Raw genomic sequence first — 27,151 nt, 5'->3', positions numbered from 1 at the left:
TATTTCTTTACGAATTCTTTCTGTTTCTTCTTTAATTCCGGCAATATATGTTTCTGCTTCTCTTTGTTTCTCTGCTAACTCGGCATCTATCTTTGCATCATATTCTTCTTCAGTCAACAAGGAATCTGGATCTCCGAATACCTTGTAATCTACAATTCTATTGATCAAATCTTCCATAGCATCTGGATCATCTAGAGTTTTTACGTCAAATTCTTTAACAGTTAATAACCAGTCTCGATTTTCTGTTGTCGTGTATTGTCCAAGCCTAATAATCAATTCATCCAGAATATCTGGATCCTCAATAGTTCTTGAAGTGCTTTTCACTTTGACTGTATTCTGAACATTTATATCTAGCAACGAGTCATCAATTCTACCTGACTCTTTTAGGCCTGACTTGGGCTCAGTTTTTGGGACCACTTCGTACAATGGAGGCATTTTTAAAGGTAGTGTGGTTGAAGCAACAGATAAGAAAGAGGCAGAAAAACCGCTGGTACCAAATATCCAGCACGAGTCTAAACCCAAACGTTTAAAAAAATTTTGGAAGGTACTTATCTTTTTGGACATGTAGACTGTTTCCTTGTGTTGTTAATCCAAACTCGTTCCGGTTGAAGAAACCCGCTGTTGTGTTGAGTTGAAGAAAGCTGTACACCAGATGTACTCCGTCATGAGTAGCTGATATACTTTCTTTCCTGTCCTCGACCCGCGCTCCACCAGTTGTGAGGGTGGGGGTTTTTAAGAGAGGTCGGAACGAATGAATCCAACAACACACAGTTCAAGTTCAACTATAATTGTTCTTTATTAAAATGATATATATATGTTCAAGTTTCTACCTAACTGATCTACACTGTACTATTTACTTCTACTACTGACTGTTCACTATCCTACTAACTACACACTCCCGTGACCACTCCTAACACTATCTAACTGTTCTCTAGCTCTGCAAATTACAACCGTCTCTAACCGCTTCCTAACACCTTCTGTCCTCGCTATCTACCTATCAACTCCTATCGCTCTACTGACCCACGCCTCAGTGGTCAGCTGACCGTCCCATGTGACCGGTCAGCCCTGTGCGCCCATTGGCCTCTATCTGACCAACCAACTAGGCCTATAGATAGTCTGTTTCTGCTAACCTATATCTGCTAAACATGTCTGACGTAATCTTGCGTCATCACAACTGTATTGTCATGTACGCTATTTGTATGCTTGTTTTGGTGGTTTTACTGTCTTGTCATGTACGCTATTTGTATGCTTGTTTTGGTGGTTTTACTGTCTTGTCATGTACGCTGTTTGTATGCTTGTTTTGGTGGTTTTACTGTCTTGTCAAAGTACGCTGTTTGTATGCTTGCTTTTGTGGTTTTACTGTCTTGTCATGTACGCTATTTGTATGCTTGTTTTGGTGGTTTTACTGTCTTGTCATGTACGCTGTTTGTATAATTGTTTTGTTGGTTTTGCTGTTATGTCAAGTACGCTGTTTGTATGCTTGTTTTGTTGGTTTTTCTGTTAGTGTAGCATTTAAATGTGGGTGTTTTTTTTGTTTTTTTTTTACTTTTCTACCAGCTCAAATAAAAGAAGCTCTTCTAGTTCGATAAATTAAATAGTTATTGTCATTAGTAGTATTTCATTCAAGCGTATTGTATACTTAACACTGAACTCATGGTCCTCAAAATACATCAATAGCAGCATACGGGGTTTGTACGCAGTCTGGAAAATGTCTTGAAAAAGTCTGGAATTTCATTTTCAAAATGTTGTTCGAACCCTGAGCATACAACCCTTTCAACAAGTAACTACATCTCTTTGTTACAAGAGAAAGATTTTGTTAACCTGCTACGGGCGGAGTATAGTGTCAGAGAAATGCTCTTCTTTAATCTTCAAGGATTAAAATTGCAATTAAACCACACCGTGTCTGTTAAACATTTTTTTTTTAAATATTGATGTTGAAGATTCCAAATTTTTATATGGCGCTAATTCATACGTACCTGTTGAAATATCTATATACCATTTTCGCATTAACAATATCTAACATCGCTGACTAATCTAACACACAGTATGCTTTTGATTACTTAACAACTAATCTAATCCGCTCCTGTTAAAACTTGTTTATTTCATCGTCTGCGTGGTTAATGTAAATACATTTTTTTTATAAAACAGCAGCTTTTCTAATTGATACATCTGGTTCTCGTTAAGATTTAATTACAGCTGATAACTGAATTTTAAAAAAATAGCGCTAGAAGAAATTTAAAAAACATATTTTAACGTTTTTTTAATTGCCTAACATCTTGCGTAATCTGCTTTCCGTTAGTACCCGGAACTTTTTTTTTCTTCTAAATTAAAAAATAAAATTTCACGCCTCGTGCGAAACCACGCTTGAAAAGATTTTTAAAATTGGAGCCTCTGGCGAGGGATTTTATAAAGCTACAAGTCTGAAAGTGAAGGGAAATAATTAGCTACAAGCCGTGAGGGGAAATAACTAATATGCAGCCCAGTCAATACCGAGTTAGTAAGGCTTGTTAGGCTATTTTGACATTAGAACCGGCTTTTATTGTACTGTTTAAAAATAACGAGACGACTTCAGTAATACTCAACAGTACGTTTACAAAATAAACCCCCTCCCTTCGAATCCATAATCGAAGATGTCAAAATATTTGAAGATTCTCCACCTCGTTATATTTCATATTTTTCTTAATGTTAAAATTAATTCAATGCATCCTCGTTTACATTAGTTGCCGTTTGTTTATAATAATAATAATATTACTTAAAAAAAAACTTCAGAAATAACTATTGATAGTTTGAAAACAAAATCAACAATTTCTTTATTAAAATATGCTTCCAGTGTTCCAGGTTTTGATTTGAACATGTGAAACAAAAATTGTGTAAATAAACCCTTGCTATTGTTACACCAGAAAGCGTGTCTGTGCCGGTCCCCGGAGAGTGATGGCGTACGTCTCCCATTCCACCCCTGTCTGCATCGATTAGTCCCGTACATATTTGATCGAACACCGGCGGTGAGGTTGTTCTAAAAAAAAAAATAGAAAAAAAAAGAAAATATCCTACCCCGGCATGATTTATTCAAATTCTCTATTTTGACAACATTATCTCTGTTTACTCGGGCTAAGCTCGTGCGAGGATTTGATACCACGATACGACAACAGACACCGCGAGGAGAGATGACGCGTGGATGTAGCGACGTGTTGAGCATGTCCCGAGCTTCCTCGAGGCTCCGGGTGCTGCAGGGTGCGACTGGCGTTAGAGACATAGTTTATGGTAGGTCGGTGGGGGGAGGTGGCGGATTTTTTTTTAGGATATGTAGGGATAAACGTTAGGATAGGCTGACAAAGAGTTAGAAGGGAAATTAGAAAGAATGTGAATAAATATAGAAAGATTTATTCAGATAGATTTGGGGTATAAAGGATGTGTGTATTGAGGGGGGGGGGAGCTTGGAAGATATAATGATAGTAAAATGGATGCATTTGGATAGTCGGAAGCAGTCTGAGGAAAGAGAGAGAATGAGAGTGGGAGAGGGAGAGAGTACATTCAATATGGCTCCAATGGCGACAATGTGGTTAGACTGTAGCTAGGCTGGCACGGAGTGAAAGGAAGGTTTAAATAGCCCGGGGGTCACTTCAGATGGACGGGGCGTTTATAAACTTTTGTCGGCTGCTCATTTTAAAGTTAAATCGATGAAACTAGTGCTAGGTGGAGAGGTGTGTGTGGGGTAGGGGGGGGGCACATCCGGGTGACAGACAGAGTAAATTATGTGGACATATATTTGGACCTTCGAAGTCTGCCCCTGCACAAAAGTCGTTACAATATTGTTAACTTTATAAAAAGTACGTTGGTTATTTTATTGTACGTGAGTATCTGCGTGTGTATACCTGTATGATCTCATGTAGGTGTAGATTTAGTGCGTGGCGTGCGTGAGTAAAAGGTGTGCCTGCGTGTGCGATTGTTGGAGTGAAGGTGTTGATGTTCAGGTTGTTGTTGTGAAAACATGTTGGTCTGTTGGTGTGTTGTGGTGCAAGTTTGTTGTGTGGGGGTTGAGCGTGGTATGTTGGTGTAGTGGTTGGTTAGAGCAAAAGGTGTGATGATGTGTTCATATGGTGGTGGTTGTTTGATGTAGCGTGTGTGCTTATGTAGTTGCTTGTTGAAGTACTGGTGTGTTGATGTAGCGTTGTGCTAGTGGTGTGTGATGTTGCATGGCGTAGTTGTGTGTAGTGTAGCGGCATGCTAATGAATTAGTCTGTTAGAGTTGTAGTGTTTTGTGTAATTGTGTACGGTGTAGGTGTTTGAGGTGTAGCGAGGTGGTAAGGTCTTGGTGTATTACAGCTGTGTTATGGTGTGTGGTGTAGCGATGTGTTTATGTAGTTGTGTGTTGTTGTAGTGGTTGTTCAGAGTAATGGTGTCAGGCTGTGATGGTGTGTTCATATTGTGGTGTTTGGTGTAGCTGTGTGCTTATATAATTGTGTGTTGGAGTATTGGCGTGTTGATGTATCGTTGTTATAGTTTTGTATGGGGTAGGTGTATCGATGTGTTGATGTATAGGTGTGTTATAGTTATGTTATGGTGTGTGTGGTGTAGCGATGTGTTTGTGTGGTTGTGTGTTGTCCTAAGCACGTAAAACACACGCCTGTATTGAACTGATTAAATCTACCTTCTCGCAACCACCAATTTTCCTCCTAGCCGTCGACTCCCAGTAAATTGTAGACCGCTTTGATCTAATATTCTGATTGGCCAAGATTACGGTATTGAAGTTTCTTTTAAAAAAATAGAAATTCTTTATATTTTTAAACTCTTTTGTCGCATGTTAAAAAAAAAATCATTTGTCGATTTTTTTTTACATCGCTTTGGAAAAAAAAAATCCTTTTTTTTTTTGCGCGTGTTTAAATTTCATTAAAATTTAAATTTTTTAAAATACATAATTTCGAATCTATTTTTTTTCTTAAATTGTAATGTTTGACAAGTTAACATTTGCAAATTATGTTGTTCGCATCTTAAAAGAAAGATTTTACAACAAAAACGCTTTGTACATTTTTAAACGACCATTTTTTTCTGAATCTACAAATGGAATCAAAGGGATGTTGTAGTACGTTAGTAAGACACAATTGCGTTTTTGCACTTTAAAAATGTACTAGATCTAGTTATTTATACATATTAGATATTGAATGTAAGATTAAATTGTACGAAAACAAAATATGAAACGAAGTATCATTTTTAGTAGCTACTAACTAGGTGGCTATAACCCCCCCCCCTACCCACTACAACAATCTTTCTTAAAATATCCCAAATACCCTACCCCCTCTCAATACCCCCTCTCAACAGTTCAGTGAATTGTGTGGACACAGTTTCATTTTGTTTAATAGAGACAAGAAACACAACAATGTTTTTTAACACTGATTTTTTTTCCATAAAGAAAAAAACAAACTTTTTTTCTTTTAAAATTATATACCTCGAAATTTTCCCATAGTGCCCGCCTTATTGTTTATAAATCTGTGAGTAATTATATTTTTTACCAGGACGGTACACGTCATCAGGTAATACCTGAGATTACTGGACTTTTAAATGACAACCTGTCTTGGCGAACAAAAGGTGTCATTACGTCTGGGAATACCCGATCATCGGGCCGGGTAATTAAAGCGGTGTTCTCAACTTTTTATAGAGGCGGTTTTAGTCAGGAGTTACTATTAATAGACTCGACCTTGCCATTGGGCTGGTAGTCGTGTTTAGGTAGTTATTAATAGAAAGCGTTGGTAGAATGTGTACTGTACAAGCCATTGATTTATAAATTACACAGAGAAGTGTAATACTGTTGGTACTAGTTAACGTTATAAAATCTGAATTTTACAATCCACTGATTTATAACTTACACAGTGAACTATAGTGCTGTTGTTGGCATGTGCTACTACTACTGTTTGACTTAAAGAGGACGGTTAAGCGTTAGGTTTAGAAGCTTAGGTTGATACACAGTGCACAGTTTGTCATTTGCGGTTGTAAAAGTTGCAATCCCGGATGCCCCCCACCCCATACAACACACTCTCCCACCCAGCTAATCAAATGAGATACGTACTGCTATCGTAGTCTGATAGTTTTATATGACCACAGACCCGGAGTCTGAAGGCAAGAAAGTTTTCTCTGGTACAGAGGCGTAGCGACCCTTCCCGGCGCCCGGGGACATACTTTCAATTTGGCGCCCCCTTGGGAGCAAATTTTCGATTTGCACCCCCCCCCCCCTCGAACTTTTCATTTGCACCCCACCCCCCTCAAACTTTCGATTTGCACCCCCCCCCCTCGAACTTTTCATTTGCACCCCCCTCAAACTTTCAATTTGGCGCCCCCCCCCTAAGGTCGGCGCCCGGGGACATATGTCCCCCCCCCCCCGCCCCCCCCCCCCCCCCCTCGCTACGCTACTGCTCTGGTATCTCATCAATATACCCATCCTACGGACCGGCCACTGTCCTCCCTTTACCCACCCCAACACGCGGACCCACATACCACAGCTTTGAGAACCACTGAGATAAATTTCATATTTTATTGCAGGTACACCGTCACTACAAACTCGGACAGGTGTGTGCTGTAGCCCATTGAGTCAGTGTGTCCACACAGGTAAGTTTTTAAGTTAATCAACGTCTGATTACTTTTTTAAATACAGGTAATTAATATTTCTAAACGACCTGGAGATATTCATTAGTCCGGTCAGCTAATTACACGTATGAAAATAATTATTTTCTCAATAAGCACCTGCACCCTGTTCAGCTATTTATACTGGTGACTTTAGAGCATACGTCTGCATTGCGTGGTTGGAACGGTGTGTTAGGTCGTCTGCTAGACGTCACCTGGTAGGTTGACTTAAAGATTACATGGTGCACGAGGACATGGATTAGTCACCGAGGGCCCTATTCGTCACTGTCAAATGTGTGTGTGTGTATGCATAGGTCTATGTTGTCTGTGTCATGATCGAGGTTGGCATATGCTTGATGTATACGTTTCTTTAAATGTGCTTAGTGAATGTGCATGTCTAGGCAGGTCTTGATATATATATATATATATATATATATATATATATATATATATATATATATATATATATATATATATATATACACCTATACATATGTATACATATATACACACACATATGCTCTATATACGTGTCTGAATTCTGCATGATGTTTTATACTAGACCAATTAATTTTACTGCAGGGTTGTGTCGGGTGTCTAATCCACTATGAAGTCGAGTTCCCGGCTAACCTATCATTATTTTTTACACTAATTATCAATCTAAAAAACCCATCTCGCCACGTCATGGCTTATGTCTCACGCTTATCTCCCTTTGTGAAAAAAATGAGTATTAGACTTTAATGACTCACACAACCCTCCCACCCTCCTTACATTACGTGCTGTAATTAAACATCACAACATCTGTGGCTGTAATTATTACTTTATCCTTTAAAAACAGCTCATAATTACTCTGACGTCGAGGTGTTTCTCACCGCTAGGGGTCGCCACGCCTCTGCACTGATGCACCGTGTTGTGTAAGAAAGCAAGGGCTCGCTGTGTTGATTACATTTTAATCAGCTCACGCATCGAGTTATCACCCTCGACAATGCTCGTGAAAGGGAAAACGTCATCACGGGTTACACATAATAGGTTCTATCACGTCACTGTGTCTATATTTAACCTAATATCAACACACGATTTTAATTTTTTATACCATAATTTACTAAAACAGGCTACATACTTTGTTACTGTAACTGATGGACAAAGCTTAATTACAATAGTTAATTACACAGAGAGTGGGTCTACCAATACGCGATCATGTTTTTAAATATTAATTTGTGCTATATTTAATTATAGTTGATTGGACGTTTTTTTCTAAATTAGGACGAGCGGTGGCGGAAATAACAGACACATATTGTCAAGTCATATTTGTCTAGCCGGATTTTATTAAGTGACTTTTTGTCAAATTAAGTCATGTTACATTTGTCGAGTTAACATTCGCATCACACATTTTTGCTTCCAAAGTCATGTTCGATAATTCATAATTGAAAGTCACATTTAAAATAGTCATGTTTTGAAAGTCAATTTTACCTAGTCAAATTGAGCAATCTTTTGTCGTTGATTTGCTCCGAAGTAATAGTGTGATTTAAAGTACAGAGAAAATTTGGTGTGTAGGTGTGTGTTAGGGGTGTGTGGGAGGGGAAGGGGGGGGGGGAAATCACGTGAAGCAATGACTTATTAATTCACCGAGGTGATTGATTAATGATCGATGTTCGATTTTTTTTTACTTTGCCCCGGTGGTTCTGACTGGTCGTGAAAGCGTCAGTGTTAAGTTTTACCTGAATCCTTACCTGCTGTGTACAGGTGTGTTTGATGTCTTGCGGGAACAGGTACACGGAGGGTTGGGGTGAGGAGGGGAGAACATCAACACGCTCATAGGCAGAGTTCGAATCCACCAGAGTCGTAAATCAACAGAGGTGATAATAGACACATAACACTAGATGTTTGTTAATATTATCTGGCTTGTAGGCTTACGTTCTGATACACTTCTGAATGAATCGATTGTCAAATGAATGGGTTGTCCAATGAACGGGTTGTCTAATTAATAAATGGGTTGTCAACTGAATGGGTTGTCCAATGAACGGGTTGTCTAATTAATAAACGGCTTGTCAAATGAATGGGTTGTCCAATGAACGGGTTGTCCAATGAACGGGTTGTCTAATTAATAAACGGGTTGTCTAATGAACGGGTTGTCAAATGAACGGGTTGTCCTGTTCACGCAAAGCTACAAGATATTACTGTGTCTTTACACTATAAGGTTTACTTTCCAAACTCAAATTAATCCACTAGTTTTTATGATTACCTTGCTTGGATAATCCTAACCATAACATTAGCATTTTGCTGTCGGGCAATAAATTCACAGACGTGGATATTGATAATCTCGAGAGGAAAAAAAAGCGCCTATCTATGATTGACCTTTATTAATATTTCAAATTCCACATTTTTGTCCTGCTTATCTTATTTCACATAAATATTGACCTGCTTCATCTAATAGCCGCATGAAAAGTTAACGAAACTTGGATTAATATACACTCCACGTGAAAACCACCCACAGACACCTTCCCTCACACACATTCCCTCACATCCCGACCCACACAAACACCGACCCTCACACACCGTCCCTCAAACATTGACCCTCACACACCGACCCTCACACACCTTCCCTCACACACCGACCCTCACACACCGTCCCTCACACACCGTCCCTCACACCGTCCCTCACACAACGTCCCTCACACATTGACCCTCACACACCAACCCTCACACACCGACCCTAACACACCGTCCCTCATACATTGATCCGAAAATACCGACCCTCACACACCGTCCCTCACACACCGACCCTCACACACCGTCCCTCACACCGTCCCTCACACACCGTCCCTCAAACACTGTCCCTCACACACCGACCCTCACACACCGTCCCTCACACCGTCCCTCACACACCGACCCCCAGACAAAACAAAACATTAACAACAATAGTGAGCAGCCCCCCCCCCCCCCCCCGACCACCCCCATCAAACCCAGCAACGGAAACCGTACCCGCTAATATAACCCGAAACCCCTGCACTCATCTGCAACTGATACCCGTTTTATCGGTGTTGGATAACTCATGATTTATTTACGGAGAATCGTCTCCCCTTGGGCGCGACGATTAGCCTTGTTATGAAAGGAGTCAGCCGCTGTAGGAGAATGCAGCCCGCCCCTCGGGGGAGGCGCCTTACTCACCCGAGTCACAAAACGTCTTTGGTTCGCGTCGCTGGCTGGAGTCAGGTTTCAGTAAGTGAAAACACATTTTTCGTGACGCTTCGCTTACATCACTATACACCTGAATTGTTAAAACAGTTTTACTAGCACTTAGGCCAGTGGTTCTTAACCTGGGTTCAATCGAGCCCCTGGGTTTCGGTGAGTCATTCTCAGGGGGTTCGGTGGAGGGCAAGACAGATGCCAGACTTCTTTGATTTTGTCAATGCGGACGATGAAATTATTAAGGATGGTTCGGTGAATGCGCATATGAAACTGGTGGGGTTCGGTACCTCCAAAAAGGTTTAGAACCACTGCCTTAGCTTATATGTTAAAGTGACTCAACTTTAGCTAAAACATATTATTTAACATTACTTTTGCGTAGGTCAAGGACCTATGTCCATTATTGTCCTTGTACGTTGGTCAGTTCTAACACCCGAAAATCCTTGGTCAATCAATAAGACTTATCATCCCATACAATGGAATGCTCATATAAGGTTTACTACTCTAAAGTGGGTATCCTTGCATTAGACTAGGTCAATTACGTTACTGTGAGAATCCTTGCACCACGTCCAATGTGTCACTGTGAGAATACTTGCATTAGGTCCGATTTGTCACTATGAGAATCAGAGTTTCTTCCAAGCATCTTTTCGGGGGGGGGGGACGGAACCCCCCACCCTCCCCGGAATGGAATTTATATAGTAAACATATTATTTCACTAGTGTTCGCCCCCCCCCCCCCCGGAGAATGTAAACCGCTCCCCCACCCAAAAATATCAAGTGCCCCCCCCCACCCACCCCCCCCCCCCCGGAGAAAAAAGTCTGGAAGAAACACTGATGAGAATCCTTGCATTTGGTCCACTTTGTCACTGTGAGAATCCTTGCATTATTGCATTAGGTCAAGCACTAAGGTCCATTACGTCAATATCGCCAACTCGTCAGCTACGAGGGCAAGACAAAAATGGTTTCATTAGGTCTGTTAAAAGGAGAGGGGGGGGGGGACCCTCGGGCGTTATCAACTCACAACTGCCTGATTGATATTACACTCACACACTTTACCTCACCATCTAAAACACACTCTCACATTCTACCTCATCGTCTAATGCACACTCCCACATTTACCTCACCATCTAATACACACACGCTCTACCTCACCATTTAATACACACTCTCACACTCACACACTCTACCTCACCATCTAATACACACTCACACATTCTACCTCATCGTCTAATACACACTCCCACACTTTACCTCACCATCTAATACACACCATCACACTCTACCTCACCATCTAATACACACAATCACACTCTACTTCACCGACTAATACACACAATCACACACTCTACCTCACCATCTAATACATACCATCACACTCCCACACTCTACATTACCATCTAATACACACTCCAAAACTCTACCTCACCATCTAATACACACTCCAAAACTCTACCTCACCATCTAATACACACTCCAAAACTCTACCTCACCATCTAATACACACTCCAAAACTCTACCTCACCATCTAATACACACTTCCACATTCTACCTAACCATCGAATACATACTCTCACACTAACTCACACGACCCCACACCCTACCTCACCATCCCTCACACACTCTCGCCAACTCGCATACTCACTTTCCGGCGCCCTCAAAATTTCCTCTCCACACATCCCAACAACCACATACACACCCTCTATCCCACCCCCACCCCCCTGACTCTTTCTCATCCAAGCAGTTGTACTGTCACACACAGATGCATACCAAAGGGTGGGGTTTGGTGGTTCTGTGGGGTGATGATCGTGAGATGGGGGGGGGGGGGGCAGCTAAGGGAGAAGAAAATGAATTTGTTCATAAGATATTTCAAAATAATAATCTCTTCAAAGTGTATGATGATTTAATAATTAAAAATATGATTTGCACGTTATTATGTTGGGACTAACTATTGGGAAACCATAACGTTACATAATTTATGGACGACCCCATTTCCATAGGAAAAAAAATCATTTAATTATCAAGTGTTTCCGCCATTTTGTTCTTTGAAAACTAAAGTGCTTGTCATCCGACTAGGATATGGCTATTATTTTATTGCGCGTAAGTACAAGAATGTATTGAGCGGCCGTTTAAGTGTTTCTCGACTACTTAGTGCTGTGTCGTGCGATTTTAGCGGTCATTGATTTTCGTAACAATTTATTCCCCTGTTGGGGGGGGGGGGGGGGGGATGTCGTAATTAGCCGTACCATGTCGCGTGTCTTACATGGTGCCGTCCTCAGCACAATCTAATGATGGGGTGATGGGAAACATGGTCTAATGATGGGTTAATAGGGAACATGGTCTGATGATGGGGTGATGGGGAACATGGTCTAATGATGGGGGAACATGGTCTAATGATGGGGTGATGGGGAACATGGTCTAATGATGGGGGAACATGGTCTAATGATGGGGTGATGGGGAACATGGTCTAATGATGGGGGAACATGGTCTAATGATGGGGTGATGGGGAACATGGTCTAATGATGGGGGAACATGGTCTAATGATGAGGTGATGGGGAACATGGCGTGATGATGGGGTGATTGGGGAACATGGTCTAATGATGGGGTGATGGGGAACATGGTCTGATGATGGGATGGGGAATATGGCGTGCTGATGGGGGGCTGATGATGGGGTAATGGGGAACATGGTCTGATGATGGGGTGATTGGGGAACATGGTCTAATGATGGGGTGATGGGGAACATGGTCTGATGATGGGATGGGGAATATGGCGTGCTGATGGGGGGCTGATGATGGGGTAATGGGGAACATGGTCTGACGAGGGGGAACATGGTCTGATGATGGGGTGATGAGGAACATCTCTGATGATGGGGTGATGGGGAACATGGCGTGATGAACGGTTGACGGGCAACATAGTCTAATGATGGGGTGATGGGGAACATGCTCTAATGATGGGGTGATGGGGAACATGGTCTAATGATGGGGTGATGTGGAACATGGTCCAATGATGGGGCGATGGGGAACATGGTCTGATGATGGGGTGATTGGGAACATGGCCTGGTGATGGGGTGATTGGGAACATGGCGTGATGATGGGATGGGGAATATGGCGTGATGATGGGGGGCTAATTCTTTCTTGTTTTCTTTAAGATTAATCTCGATTATTGATTTGGTTTAACCCTGAGTTTTGATCTGGTTCAACATTTATTTTGTTAGCTGTTTCCTTTTGTACAAACCAGAGCTTTCATCACATAAATCTTATAAATAAAAATTTAAAAAAAGCTGTCGACTTTCCAGTCACGTAATGAGCATGTTTTACCTCCAGTGGACACCCCCTCCCCCGCCTCCCCGTCCACGAGTCGGATCAAATTAGTCTGTTGGTGGAGCAGGAGGTCGAGGGCGGCTCGCCGGAAGAGCTGGGTGGCGTTGCGTCGGGAACATGAAAGGCACCAGGAATCGTGACGTTCCACGTGGGAGCTGGGCGGCCATGACGGAGCGAGAAAGGCCGCAGGTGCAGCGACTAATGAAGTCGAATGGCCGGGGCCTCTAATGGAGGGGGTGGGTCCGAGGGGTGGGGATAATTGGGGGTGGGGGGGGGGAGTATTAGGTTGGGAAGGTAAATTTGACGTTTGCTGGAAACACTTTTTGACAACTCCGGCCCTCGAGTGGCCAATTATTGAATGGGGGGGGGGGGTGACTCGTGTACACGTGATTTCTGCGTGTGCTCACTCGAGGAATCCTGAGACTCAACAATTGGGGGGGGGGGGGGGGGGTGTTGTGTTGCAACAGATGAGCATTGTCTTTAGTCTCTGTACACTGTGTACTAGTGTTATATGCAACTCTCTTAGCGGTTGTCAAACGATAGCGTGACTTCGACCCTTTACTTTTTACAGTCGACTGAAATATATCCGGAATTTCTTCGAAACGATAAGTGTCTAAAATTGTAATACTATGTTGTAATTACTGTTCTGTTGTATACTAACTGACCCCCCTTGTCCCCCGCCCATATGTTATAACTGATCGATTGAGGGCACCTCGGGTTTAGAACCCCTGAACAACTTTCAGTAACGGTCATATAGATCAACTTATCTAAGCAAAATAAAGTTTGATACCATTTTTGTACCTCGCAGTACAAATACGGGCTTAAATAATTTCCCTCGTATCGTCATAATCCCACACAGTTTAAATCGTGTGGTATGAATGGCGATACAATCCCTATTGGGACTAGATCATAGACATCAATAGAGAATTAACATACAGAGTTAGCTAAACAAAAAATAACGCAACAGACAGTTAACAAATCACTGTCGTATAGAGTAAACATAGACGCATTACATCCCATTATTTGCTTTTGTCGTTTGCATGAGCACATAGCGATATAACAATAACAATAACAGTAACTTGTTATTGGAATGGCGGGCAATCAAGGATTCACAATACCTTTTACGGGTAAACAAAACAAAATAGCTGTGAGATAATGGTATTTGGTGAGGATACAGTAGTAGATGTGTAAAGGGGAATGGGGGCTGATTGTGATGTAGTTTATTTATTACTAAATTATATATGCCTGTATTTGGCTATGTATGTGTGGGGGATGTGGCTATGTATGTGTGTGTGTGTGGGGGGGGGGGGGGATGGAATCTGTTTTCGTGTTGTTCATGAGCTGGTGTATAGTGGGAAGGATTGCCTCTATGGCTGAACGGGGCTGGGGGTGTGGTCAATTTTTGTATGTTTCTAATGACCACATAGTTGGAGGGTAAGGTTGCCCATGTTTGATGTGAGAAGGGGTGTGGTCAGTGTCTGTATATTGCTAATGACCATGTGAGTGGTGGCCCGGGTCACCGCCTATTCCTCTCACGTCCAGGCTGTGTTGAAATAAAACACGCCGCTCAGGTACCTCACTCTTTACCTACACCCCTTCCCTCTAACTGCCGATGGACCCACACTACAGGTACGTCCTGGCCAGTGGATATACAGCACAGGTATGTCCAGATCGCCATGTTAATGGACGGACATGGACAGCTATGTGGCTGGTGATAATGGCTAATGGTGATATCGTGTCTGATACGGCTGCTGTTGCGGTTTGTGTTTGGGTTTGGCTGACGATGACGTTGATCTTGATGGTGTATAGCTGGTCATACAGTAAATTTGTTGAGTACCACGCCTGATACAATGGAACTTTAGGGGGGGGGGGGGGGCAGATGTGAGGAGAATGACCGGAGAGGCTTAATAGTGTGTGTGTGTGTAACAGTGGTACTACCGTAGTAATGCGTGTGGGGCTGACAATACTTTAGTGTAGGGAGATATGTATAACAGTGGTGCTACCGTAGTAATGCGTGTGAGACCGACAATACTTTAGTGTAGGGAGATGTGTATGTGTATAACAATGGTACTACCGTAGTAATGCGTGTGGGACCGACAATACTTTAGTGTAGGGAGACCCTCATCAGTTTGACGACAGCCCCGGAGCCACACGCCCGAATCTCTCACTATTGAAACAATTTTATCTTCCTGCCACTTTTTGTCCCCCACCCCTCACCCTTACCCACTCCACTTTAATCTTTCACCTTCCATTTCAATATCCTAGCCACCCTCATCCACTTCAACCACAACCCCCTCCACCCTAATTCTCCACCTATTTCAATATCTTACCCCCCCCCCCCCAAACATCGCCCCCACCCCACCAGTACAAATAAACAAGACAATCAGCCCAGCGCCAAATCAGAGAAGAACCTATGGCGCCCCCCGTGATCGTGTGACTCTCTGAAAAAGGTCCGGACTATCGAATATCTAATTTGTTAGACATCATAACGCCACCGGGAAATCCCGTTTTCCTCCCCCCTTCCCTCACTCCCCCCTCCCCCATCGATCTGCTTACGACTCCGTCGGTTACCTCGCGAGATTTTAACGGTGCCTGTATTGACAAACTATACATCATCTACCACAAATTACTTTTAAACCAGCCAAATCCACACCGCAATTGATCACAGCTGAATACGTTTAAATAAGCCACGGCTAACTTTAAAATCTGGTCAAAATTTTAACTCCTAACTAAATCGCAGCCCTCTCGATCATTATTTTTTATCTCTCGGGGAAAGCTCGGGTTTTAAAAAGATCTCTAGTTATCGGGAAAACCCAATAAGGCTGGCGTTTTCTACCCCAGTGTGGCAACTCTAATTACCGCGCTTATTAAAACTATGATAACCTTTCGGGGCGAGTTTCGTTCGATCTGGTGATTTTTCCCTCATCGAACGAGGCGAGGTAGAGGCTAAAAATTGATACCGCTTTGTTTAGCGAGGGCAGAGCGACAAGACGAGATCCCCCTCGTCAGTTTTATTTTCATCTTCTTTTGTTTTCGTCTCTTCTAAATTTAATCCGCTTGTCAAGTGGGTTCCACATTTTTCTTATGACAAGAAAGTTGCGACAAGAGCGAGTTGTGACGTCAATCCTGGCATTGTGTCACGTGACGAGGGGTGGGCGAGAGCTGCCCAGATTAGAGGTATGTTTTTTATAGTGGGGGGGGGGGGGCCTCGAACTCACTGATACTGGACCATCTGCCTAATTGTGGGGGAGGGATATTTCGTAGATTGTGTGGTGTGTGTTGGTTGGTCTGATATAGTGTGTGAATTAGGCATAGTGTGACGGTGTGTGGACGTGTGGGATGAGACCGCGTACCCGGTGGTGTTTTTAGGGTGGTCGGACGTAGAGTGTGTGTGTGTGTGGATCTGGCATAGTGTGAGGGTGTGTGGGCGTGGGGGATCAGAATGCGTACTCTGTGTGGTGTGTGTAGGGTGGTCTGACATAAAGTGTGTGTGTGTGGATCTGGTATAGTGTGAGGATGCGTGGCCAAGTGTGGTGTGTGTGAGTGTGGTTTGTGAGGAGATCTGAGAAGCGTAACAGTGTGTGGCAGGAGGTTTAGCCGAAGTAGTGTGTGGGGGAGGGGGGTGAATGTAGATGAATTCGCAGCACGTGTGTTTCAGTACTTAAAATAAAGTACAATTTTAACTGGATGAAGAATAGTTATGTATGTGGCTTATCCTTCCATCACATCCTCTTCTCTTCCCGCCCCCCCCCCCCCACACACACATCCCCCACTCTCACATCCCCCATTTAGTTAAGCTCTCGGCTTCAGTCCTATGTCCCATCTAATCACAGGTAAATCCACGAGCATAAGGCAGCCACATATCCCGACACCTAGGGCGAGATCTTGATACATTTAGAGTTTTAGTCAAGTCACCTGAAACCTGGGTCGGCGGCGTTTAAAATCTCACTATTTTCTTTAACCAAACGTTAGGGATTATACTGAAGTTTTATGTGTCTCCGTTTAATACATTTGTAATATTGTGAATTCATGTTAACATTGAGTACTCAGGCTACTCAATACACTAATTGATTTAACTATAGTAGATATAAAAAATTACCCCTCCACCCCAAATTTTTTATATGGCGGCGTGGTTGATGGCAAACCAGTAAGTCTGTAGATCTGCTGGTACCTGAGTTTACTCGGGGAAAGAAAAGGCGTCTGGTCAGTTCTGACCACACTACTTTCAAATGCAATTTAAAATACAGTCTTCGCCCGGACCATCATATGTCATATAGTACTTTACTACCTAACATCTTCATATATATATATATATATATATATATATATATATATATATATATATATATATATATATCTCATCCGTCTAGGAAGGTAATTTGGCCTGATTGACTTTTAAACCTCCGCCCCAGATATAGCCGTCAAAATCCCCCAGTATTAAAAGAACAAATAGAAGCGACGCTGTGTCCTGTAGCCGGGGACGATTCAAGCAATTTTCAGCTTATCGGGTATTACCCTTTCCCGACAATTGCGCGTTATCTGTTGGGGCGGGAATTGTTTCCAAGTGTTTTCGCTATTTTCAGATTGGAACTAAAATTTTGATCGCATTAGATGAAGAATTTTTTTCCCAAATAATTGATTTATTTTCTATTTAAGCAATTTTTTTATCTTGACGGATGTAAATTTTACATTTGTTTTTGGGCAACTGGTCAAATTATTTTTTATTTTAAATTTTTATTGCTATTTCCAATTTTATTTTTCATACATTCTTGAACAATTTTATATTATAAGTTAGTTAATTTAAATAATGCTTTTTTCTGTTGTGAAAGAATACAAAAACACAACTAATAAATAACATCGCTGCCATATTTGGGTGAGAAAGCGATTATTTATATATACACTTTTTTATGTGTTTACTCTGCTAGCAGTATCAACACAAAGCAATCAAAACATCTTAAACGTTAATTACCATTAAAGTTTGTCTAGAGAGAACTTTAAAACACAGCAAATACAATTCAAGGAAAACTTCAAACACCAAACCTTCAACCAGGCACGTACCGGGTCTATTAATAGCTGTACAGTTTCTGATCTCGGCGTATCCTCGTGATTTGAATCGTTTAATTGCGTGTTTGAATGGCTCTACTGTATCGCCAAACCTTTTCTTCTAAACAGTAAACCCAACATGATTAAACTGCTATTCTGTATCTGATTGTAACCAGATATTTTTCTTGTTTACTCTAAAAGTCTCCAGTTCGAATCCTATGCAGATGAGAAATGTTGGCTGGGTATAATAACCCATGTAGGAAATGAAAAGAGGGCTAGAAAAAAATAAAGTGGCTCTTTTAAACCTGGAAGACTAAGTGGCAGATGAAGTAGAGCTCACCTGTTTACGTTACCTCGTCTTACGAAGGGACAGTGTGACCTATTTTACTTTCCGTCTTGAGTTGGTTACCCATTAGAGCTGGTTGTACTCATGGAAGCCCTACGGACTCGAGTCCAGGATCCGAACTCAAGATTTTCGTGTAGGCAGTAGTGTGCTCTACTAGTAATCAGACCTCGACGATATATATATATATATATATATATATATATATATATATATATATATATATATATATATATATATATATATATATATATATATATATATATATATATATATATATATATATACTACCACTCAACCCTCTAAAAGCCATCTTATAACACCGCCAAAACGTTGTGTGACGCTGTGTACGTGTTCCTGTGTGTGACTGTCTCTAAGTCCGACCCGACCAGCCGATGAACGGGTCAAACAAGTGGACAGAAAGCCATCTGGCACCCAGCAGAAGACGTACAGCCCGGGCATGAAGAGTGATCGTCCCTTGGAAGAATCGGAATTGTAATCAGTAAAGCATTAAAGTTGGGGTGACGTCTCGCGGATGTAAGGAGGAGGGGGTGGGGAAGGGGGGGGGGGGGTGACGAGGGTATAATAGTTAGATTAATGGCTGTGGGGACTGCCAATCAGACCCTTCGCGCATGTCTGGGGGTCATTAAAAATTTACCGGGAGTCAATTGAAATTATTTCTAATTAGCTGGACGGTGTGCTATTTAGTTTCGTATGACTTATTCAGGCCGAGACTGTGCCGAGATTGCTCTCGTGTGTATCAACTGCCGTGTGTAACTATTAAACCTAACTGTATCGTGTTAGATCTGATTTATTTTTTACAGTAAAATAGTACTAGCAACGCATTACGATGGGGATATACAATATTTCAATATGGGATAAAAGCTCAAGGACGCCCGGGGTGGGGCGCCACCTCATCCCTAGCCTAACTAACACCGTAGCAGTAATCGCGTGATATTGCATCTGTTGGTAAGAAAAACATTCCGAATATGGTACAGGTGTCTTCCCGTTTTCTAACTCAACATCAATTTATGAGTAAAATCGGGTTTTTAAACTCAACATAAAGTTGTGAGTTAACTCCGATTTTTAAAATCAGCTCAAAGTTTAGAGTTAACTCTGATTTTTAAACTCAGCTCAAAGTTTAGAGTGAACTCGAATCGACCACCAGCTGTGCTCACCCGCAGGTAAATGTCTTTGATCTGCCCGGTATAGGTCGCGCCTCATGAAATATTCAACGCCCAATCAATTATTTAAACACGCTAAATGCAATGTAAGATATGTGTCCTCTTTATCTCTCTATTCAAGTAATAATGGAATTATTTGTAATATAACGAATGTAAAGAAGTGGAATAAAATACATTGACGTCAGCAATGTTTCAGATTTTTAAATACAACTCTCGCGTCGCGTTCGGCCTAGATGACCACGAGCGAGATGAAGACTGACATCCCGTGAGCTATTCTGTTGATTCTTTAGACGTATAGATTGAGATGTTTTTGTTTGTGGATGATAAAACCCCTCGGCTAAATACTTTTTAGTCGCTAGCGTCATGAATAAGTAGTCCATTATCGAAATCTCGTCACGTGGTTTCTGTTCGTTGGGTAATGATGTCATTTTAGCTAAAATAACAACGCGGGTACTAAATACTCGATGCGCTATCATGCACGATCGCCTTTAGCGGCAGAAAGCTAATTAGTATAACAATACACACGAGTTACTATCTGGGGAAAGTTTGTTAACCTAAAGCATGTGCAATAACGAGGAGAATGTCGAGGGTTTAAAAAAATGTAGTTTGTTTTTAAATTGAAATTAGTATGTAACGTAAACCATTCACGGTTTCTTTGAGGCATCTCTTCGTTGGGGGGGGGGGGGGGGGTGTATCCCCCCCCCCTCCGAAAGTTTCTAATACCTCCTCCCTTAAAACCATTTGTAGATTAAATGTATGATAGTGACTGTCTTGTTCTAGTTTCTAAGTGTTGTGCTAAAGACCGGACTAATGTATGTTAGGCACTGAAGACTGACCCCCAGAACAGCCTAGATTCTACCCCCCCCCCCCTCCTCCGCCCCGCAAGCCTACCTGACATCTCTCCAACCGTTTAGATTTCTCCCCGTGACAAGAGTAATCGCAGGTCTGGCCGTTCTTTCATTAGCGTGATTAATCAGTGCCGCGTGGTATTGTGGGTCCATGTCCGAGTTTACCATCATTCATTCGGCTAAAGTTCAAATAAAATGTCATTTAAAAAAAAAAGAATCTCGACGTTCTTTATTCAACTGTAAACATAGTATGACTAACATGACAGTCAGTGTATCACCGTGTGAGATCCAGCTAGACCATAAACAACGCATTATGTATTCAATTATTCCTCTCAGATATGTGTATGCTAGTAAATCAAGTCAAATGCAATATATTGTTGCCTCATGTAACATGTTGTGTTTCCGTGCATATGCTCTCTAAAGATTTGGCCTGCAGCCATATGTTGTATAGTTATGGTTATTACCGCTTCAGTCTATTTATGTGCGCCTTAGCCTCGCTTAGCCACCATCAGACCACGTGATGTCTCTAGATAATAGGAAATAGAATAAATGCTGCTGATAATTAGACGCTCGAAGACCTCTATTTACTTGGTATACTACAGTTATTGCCCCTGTCTTGAGGGGGATGTGAAAAAAAAATGGCCGAGTTTATTTGGGCTTTGTGGGGTTTATAACATAGTCCAGAGAATGTGCGTTTGCTTATCTTACAGAACAGAATATAGCGGTGCTTATCACCATAACAGTACATCTTGGGGTTAATTAAGATTTTTTTAAAAACTCTCCGTGTGAGGTAATCAATGACCTGACCACATGCGTCCTTTATGAGCTCGCTAGAGATGTCATCTAACATGTACAAGCGCGTGGCAGTGTTTAATTACCATTCAATTTTCGCCTCGAACTTGACGGGTTTTTTAGCCCTCGCCATACAGCTCCTTTCTTGTCGTGAGCGGCACCCTTCCATCTGTGCTGTTGACTTAGTTAAGGGAAGATGGCACCAGCGTGATAGAATGGGTTTTTTTTTGTGTTAGGGTTAGGGGTTTTTGGTAAATATATTATAACATCGGTGGGGTTAGCGAAAGCGGTGGATGTGTTTGTATAAAGACGAGATCTGAACCTCCCTGGATGATGTTCACTGTGTGATACATTGCGTGATGGTATCGATATACATGGATGGTATGGTAATTCCCAGAGATAGACACTTCACTGGGCCGAATCGATACCAGCGCTTTTACTATTTATAAGTGGATAAAAAAATGGACCGATTCGACTACACGCTACTTTTCGATCGACTACATGTAATTAGACGGGTCGAACAGGAAATGTTTTAAAACCATGACACTATTTTAGACATAGACTTAGTGTGGTAGGCTGCTGGACAACCCTCCCTTGGACATCTATGTGTCGGCCACACTAAACCCTTGTTTGTGTATCATCGTCGCAGTATTCTAAAATAATCGAGTGGGCGAATACGAATCGAGATCTCAGAAGCATGAAAGCACTCAGATTTTCCTACAGAATGCTCGTGTGAGTGGATGTCACCGAGGAATAGCGAGGTCAGGTCGGTACATATGAAACGAATTATAACAATAATCCGTGGGTCGGACAAGACGGTCGAGAGAGCGGAATTTTATCGGGGGGCGGGTAAGTAAACAGGCATTGTTCCAAGAATTATTTTTATCTCTTCTTACAGAAGAGCTCTACAGAGAAGTACGCTGCTGCGTCTGAGAAAATAGAGATTTGACACACTCGGATGTAAAAGCCCTCGGATTTGTTCCTACGTCTTGGGATGATTGCAATGTCAGATCAATTTACGTAATGTTCAGCGAGGCACATAATTATGACGTAATATTTTTCCGTTTGATGCCACTAAGATGTATTATATGTTTAGCATTCCGATACGACCACTAGAAAAGTACTTACTGAAGTTGAAGCTAATAGTGTATACATCATGCTTTCTCTTAGCCACTGAAAGTCTCTCTTCATGTATATATATATATATATATATATATATATATATATATATATATATATATATATATATATATATATATATATATATATATATATATATCGAATCAAAATCACTTCGACTATACAACTGGGGACAACGAAACATTACCCCCCCCCCTCCCTACCCCCCTACCCCAGTAATAATTGTCTCAGTACGATCGTACTGTGCCTGGTTTGTTGGGCTGTCTTGCTTTTGGTGTAATTAGCGAAAGTAATTAATTAGATAACGAGTGTGACCGGTCTGGAGAGCATCGAATGTCTGTCGTTGGATTGAGTGTCCAGTTAGGTCCAGCGATGGGCCAGAGGATGTTTCCTGCAGTAGTAAAGAGCTTTCTTACTTTTTAAAGAGTGTTAGTGTGAGTGAATCTTAAAACGGAGGGAGGTAGAGGAGACGGGGGTGAGGGGTGGAGAAGCCCCGAGTGTTAAAAAAAAGTCAGACCACACTCAGCAGTTTTATAGGTTTAGAAGTTTAAGACATCTGTCAGACAAATTGGCGCTCCGTCATTTTTGGTCGCCAGATCAAAATTTTGAAAACTGGTCCAACTTCGATTTAAAAAAATTACCAAACAATTGTTTTCTTTCTATACATTAGAATTTAGTTTTTCCTTTACAAAATGCATGTTAACATTTTATTCTGGATTTGCTTAAAAGGTTGAATAATTGTGTTGTTTTTTTTTAACGTTTCTTTCCTTTTTCTTTTCACTTAAATGTGATCACACATTGAAATGTGTGTGTGTATGTTTAGTATACAATGATTTTGTTAAAATACTTTAAATAACTTTATAATTAAACTTAACATTCTGCAGTATATTATTTACATAAATAAATCGTTTATCTGTTTGGCCACAACGCTGCCAATGTGGTAACCCTGTTGAGCCTTGGGTAAAAATATATAAATAAATACTCTTTCTACTGAAAAGGAAAATGTTTCTGACAGTAAGGACTGACGCGTCTATCATAAGCCGTGGAGTAGCGCCCCTTGTGTTGGAGCTCTCCACCGCTGAGATAAGTTTTACTGATACACGCTTGATGCTAGAAGCTTAATTCAATCGTGGGGAACTAGGTCGCACGCGTTATCGTTAGTCTACTAATACGTCGTTTTAAAATGGTGTTTCACTACGTCTCCCTCTCCCCCCCCCCCCTCCACTAACTTTATTATTCCGACCAATATTGTTGTAGTATCGTCAGCTGATAGAATCTTTTAAACACGAGGGACTGGGGATGAGAAAATTGTACGGGATTAAAGCGAGCCGGAGAAAACAAACGCGAGCGCATGCGCGGAACTATAAGCTTGTACGCGAGTGGCGCGGAGTGGGTAGGAAATGGTTAGACACCGGATCCTCAGCCAGGTGGGACGAAATATGAAGGGTCAGGCCCGGTTGAAATGTAAACACGGCGAGCTCGGGGCACGTGCGTTATGGGAAGACTCGACCGTCGCGTCGGGAAAAGAAGGGAACAGCAGGGACCGAGCGTCGCGATAAGACGAGGAAGGGCCTATTGATTGATCATATCGCAGGGACCGAGGCGACGGTGTGGTCGTGACACCAGTCTTACCGAGTCCGCCACCAGCGCGAGATGGCCCGGTTTAATGCCAGGGAATTGTTCGCACTGCCGGCCGAGGAAATCCGATTTCGAGTTTGTTTTCACATCGATTTGGTGGCATAAGGAGTTCTCGGACCTGTAGCTTTCCTTTTTGCCCTCGCGTTTTATTATTTTTTTTTTTTTGTGTTAAGAGGTTTTGGAGTTTCTTCTTTTGTGACATATGGGCACTCAAATCAACTGAAATTAGCGGTGTTGCGGTGTTGTGTGTTAAAAGTAGGGTGTATCCATTAATTGTGTTAAAGTTAGCGGTGTAGCAGTTTAATGTGTGTTTCAATTAGGGTGTATTAATTAATTATGTTAAAGTAAGTGGTGTTAAAAAGAGCGTTTCAGTTTCATAGAAATCAGTTTGTGATTTTCTTTTATCCTAATTTTAGCCCTGGTATATTTTTAAAAAAAAAAAACTTTAAATTTTTTTTAGAGTGTATCAAATGACTGACCAGATATATATAGTATAGTCACGCGAGTTTTATTTTAAACACTTGTGTTGTTCTCCGAGAATAGTAGCGAGACTTTGACATGAGCGCGAGTCACTCACGGATACAATGAGCTGACTTTTAGCCCCGCTCCGTTGTGTGGATACCATTTATTTCCATTGCTACGAGGTAAGGCTTCTGTCTACTGTCTTGTCTAGGTTGATTAAAGCAAAAATCGAAACCGCTTTTTTTTTAAACTATAAGGTGGTGTTTGTGTTTTTATAATCAAGCGAAAAGTAGTTTGTGAAACAGATACGCGCTTCTTAAACTATACGCTAAACAGTATTAGTACTTTAAAAGACAGATTTTATTTTGGACAAGATACAAAGCGATATCTGAAATTCATTTCTTAATTTTAACTAATTCTAAATTGTTGGCGGGGGGGGGGGGGCGCTAGAACGTAATTACATGATTAAATAATATATTCACTTAACCTTTGGATTGACATGCTATGTTCTAATCCTAGATAGCATGACTTTGAAAACCCGACTGTTACTCGTAAAGGTCTCGGCTATTGTAATTAGATTCCATAATTCAGATGTCATCATTCAGACCCCCATAATTCAGATCCCATAATTCCGATCTAATTCCACCGCCGTAATTCGCCGTTAATGAACAAATCTGATTGTTGGGTTTGAGGGAAATATTAGCCTTCTTAATTTTTCCAGGTAAATTGATTCGTAATTTGGCCTCGGGGCATCACAACTTTTTTACTTGCTCTGAAAGGAATCGATCTCCTCCCCCCCCCCACCGTCTCGACCTTCTACCCTCCTCCAGCCCCCCCCCCCCCACTCCTTCTCTGACAGTAATAACCTAAGTGTTATTGTAAAAGATGCATTATTTATATGAGTATCGATTCTCTAATTGTAATGCATGCACGCATCCATCCGTTCTTTACTGCTACAGACTGCTTATACATGTAAGTGATCTATATAAAGATTTACATAGAGCTTTTTATTCAAAAGAAAAATGTGTGTTTACATTAATTTATATTACGTTTTGTACTTCGAAACGTTAATGAATATGCATTGTATTATATTAATCTTTAACATTATGTACTGTTATAGACTGCTTATACATGTAAGTGATCTATATAAAGATTTACATAGAGCTTTTTATTCAAAAGAAAAATGTGTGTTTACATTAATTTATATTACGTTTTGTACTTCGAAACGTTAATGAATATGCATTGTATTAAATTACTCTTAAAAAAAACCATCGTATTTATACATTTCTTGAAGAACAGGAAGACATTTTCTCATTCTTCAAACTATTTTTTTCTCTTTCTGTCTCCAGGAAGCCTTGTTTTTATCATTGTGGAAAAAAAAGCGTGGTTGTTTACGGAAGAATAATTTTGTCAGACAGCTATATATACGGTTTTACTGGCTATTTATACGGATTTACTGGCGAGAGAGCATGCGATAGCTGTTGAGGGCCATCTATCAGGGTCCGCCGGTACAATAGCACGGGATGGATGGAGAAATAAGCGGAGTCGGGGACTCGTTTGTCATCCTTTTATGATAGACCATCGAGGGCTGGAGAGTGGATTGTGGCGAGGAATGAGTGTGTGTGTATGTGTGTTTATGTGTGTAAATGGGGAGTGGGGTTGGATTTTGTGCCTTGATTTGTGGAAATAACGGGTGTGATTCTCAAGAAATTTGATGAATTCACCTCGAAAAAATGTTGTAATTTGAACGGGATAAAGCTGTCATCGACGGATTTAATTTGAGAATTAATTGCTGCATGTTTAATTACATCGTAAATGATCGTAAAGGCTAAATTTGAGTGAAGAGGTGGGTGGGTGGCCCAGTGTTAGAGCGATGAGTTCTCTAGTTAGGTGTTTGAACCGTAATTAACTTCCGTCACACTCTATTGCACCCCCCTTCCAAATTACCCTGTATGCTCATGATCCTTGTATACTAAGGTCAATTACTCTCATGAACTCTACTTCACCTGCCAGCCGCTGGTTCCTAAAACAAAAAAAACCTCTCACCAAACTTAACCCTTACATCTTCTGTTCGTTTCTTGACTGTAACGTTAACCCGTGCGTCCCAGCTGTTAAAATGTCACGTGACCAATACAACCTGTTTACAGATAACACAAAGATAATTCGATGTCAAGCGTGCCATCACAATTCTGTTTGCTTTACAAGGCCAGCGACCTTTGAACCCTTGCATATAATTAGGGTAGCCCCACGAGCATGGGTACAGTGCCTACACGATGGACGAGAGTACGCGAGGTTACCATAACGAGGTTACCATGACGAGGTTATGTGAGGTTACCATAACGATGGAATGCGAGGTTACCATAACGAGGTTACCATAACGATGGAATGCGAGGTTACCATAGCACCATAGCGAGGTTAAGTTAGGTTACCACAACGAGGGTATGTGCGGTTACCAAAACGAGGTTATTCGGGGTACCATAGCGAGGGTATTTGAGGTTACCAAAAGGAGGGTATGCTAGTTTACCTTACCCTGAGTACGAAAGGTTACCATGACGAGTGTATACGAATTTACCTTAACGAAGGTACG

The 27,151-nt window shown here is 41.5% G+C and overlaps 1 protein-coding gene across 6 annotated transcripts in view; it reads left to right on the top strand.

The window, feature by feature from the left end:
* The window catches only part of LOC131930417 (adhesion G protein-coupled receptor L3), a 146,107-nt gene that overhangs the window by 83,382 nt on the left and 35,574 nt on the right, over window positions 1–27,151 (top strand). For 5 of the 6 annotated variants that reach the window (XM_059286887.1, XM_059286884.1, XM_059286889.1 and 2 more), the window contains exon 4: window positions 6,532–6,597. The gene's annotated coding sequence lies outside the window, so the exon portion shown is untranslated. Of the gene's footprint in view, window positions 1–6,531; window positions 6,598–24,604; window positions 24,747–27,151 lie in introns of those variants that run through there. The other variant, XM_059286885.1, reaches the window with a different exon arrangement.

Source organism: Physella acuta, unplaced genomic scaffold (assembly GCF_028476545.2).
Source record: "Physella acuta isolate Inbredline_101_S28 unplaced genomic scaffold, ASM2847654v3 ptg001771l, whole genome shotgun sequence".
In the NCBI taxonomy this organism is placed as follows: domain Eukaryota; kingdom Metazoa; phylum Mollusca; class Gastropoda; family Physidae; genus Physella; species Physella acuta.
The sequence above is the reverse complement of the archived record's forward strand: the minus strand, read 5'-3'. Positions and strand labels throughout refer to the sequence as shown.